This window comes from Triticum dicoccoides, chromosome 5B (assembly GCF_002162155.2).
Source record: "Triticum dicoccoides isolate Atlit2015 ecotype Zavitan chromosome 5B, WEW_v2.0, whole genome shotgun sequence".
In the NCBI taxonomy this organism is placed as follows: Eukaryota; Viridiplantae; Streptophyta; class Magnoliopsida; order Poales; family Poaceae; genus Triticum; species Triticum dicoccoides.
The window spans coordinates 515958502-515962079 of record NC_041389.1 but is presented as its reverse complement, the minus strand read 5'-3'; the positions used below and the strand labels follow the sequence as shown (position 1 = coordinate 515962079).

The 3578-nt window shown below is 42.9% G+C and overlaps 1 long non-coding RNA gene across 1 annotated transcript; it reads right to left on the bottom strand.

Annotated features, from left to right (window-relative positions):
- Window positions 1-245: 245 nt before the first annotated feature.
- Window positions 246-1674, bottom strand: LOC119305942. The gene is made up of 4 exons (XR_005148805.1): window positions 1452-1674; window positions 1180-1202; window positions 900-1075; window positions 246-453 (listed from the first exon to the last, which is right to left on the bottom strand). It is a non-coding gene; the product is annotated as an uncharacterized LOC119305942 (long non-coding RNA).
- Window positions 1675-3578: the final 1904 nt, after the last annotated feature.

Here is a 3578-nt window from a genome sequence, read left to right as displayed (position 1 = left end):
TTATCATGGGTATGTTTTCAGGAACTTTTTTCTTGGGTCCAAAATACCAAGAAATCATCGGAGGTATTTTCAACATCTTTTCCCTCCGACTTAAATTTACCGCGGTGTTTGTACGTAAGTTATGTAGTTTGTGGTGCGTATATTACCAATGCTATGTACACAAAAAAACCAAGGTTATGTTTTTCAACAACCTTTGATGCGCATATTCAAGAGAGAAACATATAAACCCAGATTTGTGGATGCCATTGATCTTGTTAATATATCTGTGCTAAGCATGCAAATACAATATAACAAGAAAAGCATAATGAATTCCCTCATCTGATATACATATAGCTGTACTCTTACTTGTTTCCTTCGGATCAATATTATATGAAGAAGTGATCTTCTTCAGCGCCTCTAGAGGGGAAGCACAAAAACTTGCGTTGTCCAAATTTGGAAGAAAACTACCTGCATCTGAAATAAGAGTAAAAGGGTCATACTAAGAAATATCAAGAGGTTAAAAATACGGCAGGCATTCAGCTTCATGATGAAGCATGCATCATTAATAAAACACCATGCAGAACAAAATAAGACACAAAAAGCGCATTGTAGAAGTGCATCTGTTAAATAATACCATTGTTGAGTTTACATTTATGATTTAGCCAAAGAGCAGCTCGCTAGTTCTAATGCATAGCTAGATGAGCATTGTTCTCAAGTTTCTTCTATTCCTGAAGGAAACCAGATCCATTGTTGTTGGGTTCATGTACTTGAAATTTTCTATCTGACTAGAGTGACATTGGTCAGCCTACTCGACCAGATTCTCTGGCATTGTGCTAGAAGAGCAGCAGGATCAACCACAGAAAAAAAATCATGTGTAGTAAGTTCACTTCGAAGACTGCAAAACATGTACAGCAACTCACTTTCAGGGCCATTGCGGTGACTGACTGGAGCTGCCGAATTGTTCAGGCTTAGGATGTCAAGCGATCGAGGTGCCTGATCACCAACAGCTTGGCCGCCTGCGCCATCTGTGCCATCCTGGTTCTGCAGCCCTGCCGTCTGCTGCTGCCGCTTCTTTTGTTCAAAGTACTACCTCTGCCTGCCCACCATGCTTGTTCCGATAGTCAGTCACAGCAACATGAGAACACTAACTGTGCCGAAGCAACTTTCACAGCTTGAAATCGGTGAGCCTAACAAGGTTACCTGCTCTGTGTCGATTTCCTGGACTGCGCTCATTTCAAGCACCAACACGCCCAACGCAAAGCCGTCAGATCCCCAAAAATGAATCAAATGTTAGCAATTCGTTACGAAATACACTGCTGCATGCTATGATTATTAGGTCAGCCAGCAGCCGCCGTTGCAATTGCGGCGCAGAAACTACCCAAATACAGATTTCAAACAAAAACAACCCGAATCATGCTAAATCCCCAAATTAAGCGCGGCGTAAACGGGGGGTGGGGGATCCGAGAACTCACGGCATACACCTGCCTCCTGGAGCCTCCCGTCCACTGCAGCATCGCGGGAAAGCGGCCGAGCTACCTCCCCGGGTGGCACGAGGAGGGAGGGAGGGCGCGTAGGGCGCGGAGGCGGAGAGAGGGGCGCGCAGGCGGCTGGCGCGGAGGGAGAGTGGCGGCGCCGCGGCGGGGAGTAGTGGGTTGGGGATGCGGCGTCGAGGCCGCGGCGCCGCAGGCGAGCGGCGACGGGGAGGTGGCGTCGGGTTTTGGGAGCAGGAGCAGCGCGAGCACGGCAAGAGGAGGAGCACGCGGAAGAGAAATGGGAAGAGTCGGGGAGCGTGGCGCCTTGGCACTCCCACTCGGCATCGGGTGGGAGACGGTTCGAGCGAAGCGGGCGACAGAGCGATGGCCCACACACCAGCGACAGACAAAACAAAACTGCTCGCTGGAACGTTTCTCGTGCGTCGGATTTGAAATGGACGTCATCCGGGTGGTGTGGCGAATTTGCAATAGGGCACAGGGTTGCCAAATACAATTTTCGTTTAAAAAAATGTTAGTACTATTAAAAAACATGTCCATGGCATCTAAAAAAGGTTGACACATTACACGAAAATGTTCATGACATTTTTCGGAGTATAAACCAAGTGGGATGTTCTAAAACCCGTCTTAAGAACTTCCAAAAACCGCCATAATGGTCCGGCAAACTAAAGTGACCACGCAGGCAGCACCAGAGGCAAGGTGGAGCTATATCTCGCAATAAGCGAGAAATAGTTCCCGCGGTGTAAATGCGCAAAACAAAATGCCAATGCTATATGTTTGTTGGGCCATACCTCATTAGGCGTTATCGTCTTATCAGTTGCCGGTATGCACTGTTTACTGCCTCTTGTAGCTGGCCCGGCCCAATAGGAGTTGTGTTGTTGGTTTCGTCCAGTGCACTGTATAGTGACTGTTTAGACTGTTTAGGCCCATTTAGTAATTCTTTGTGATCTAATAATTTCCGACAGTTATATAAACTAGCATATATCATCTAAAATCAACTGTTGCTCGGATTGCAAAGTGTTCTATGTGGAACTTAATCAGAAAAATGTGTAGATCATGATTATGCCATTTGCAACCATGTTTGGATGGTTTGCCATGTTGTTAGGATATAATTTGCCGTTGTGCACTAGTTAACTTGCCTAATTAATCCTAGGTCATAATTAAATAATTAAATATGTGATGTTGATTGCCATGGTTCATAGATTATAATATGTCATTATTATGCATGGCTGCATCAACACAGAAATTGGGATTGCACCATAATTAGTCGTTCTGATGTTATGAAATAATTGGAAATGCATATATGGTGCTTCCTATTCCATCTACATTGCTTAGTTAGTATTAGATCCACCCGATCCATCTTATGCCATGTCATCCATGTTAATCAGCCCTATAAATGTGATGCTCATGTAAATCCACCTAAACTATTATGTTATGAAATAATTGTTGCATTAATTTAGTTAGTATTAGATCCACCCAAACCATGTTGCATATGCATATCATCCAAATAAGTTTTTTTTTCGTGAAACGAAAAACAAGCAAAAAACCAGGAACTAGCACCCGACACTAAATTAATAAGTTTGTTCAGAAAAATAATAAAAATGACATAAAAGCATACAAAAGTGATAATATATTAGTATTTAACAATAAACAATTATAGATACATTGGAGACGTATTAGCATCCCCAACCTTAATTCCTGCTCGTCCTCGAGTAAGTAAATGATTTTAGACGTTGAATGCTACCTAACATGTCCTTGATGAATTTATGTAATCATGGTATGAATTTAAGATGTGAATGATTCGAGGCAATAGTCTATCAATTTGACATTAAAATAGTAATAGACAATCATGCAAGTAAACAACTATTTCCTTTTAAAATAAAATATGCTAAAGAACGTGATTTCTACACATTTAATCACGATAAGCATGGCATGCTTAGTTTTCCTAGCACAAATATATCAAGTCATGAACAACCCCGATGCCAAACCAACCAATGAAATCATACTTTTCTCGCTTCAGCATTTTCAGTTCTCGCGCAATACTTGAGTGCGAGCCATGGCCTTAGCACTTTGGATGGCATAGAGAATGGTGATAGGGGTTTAATAGGG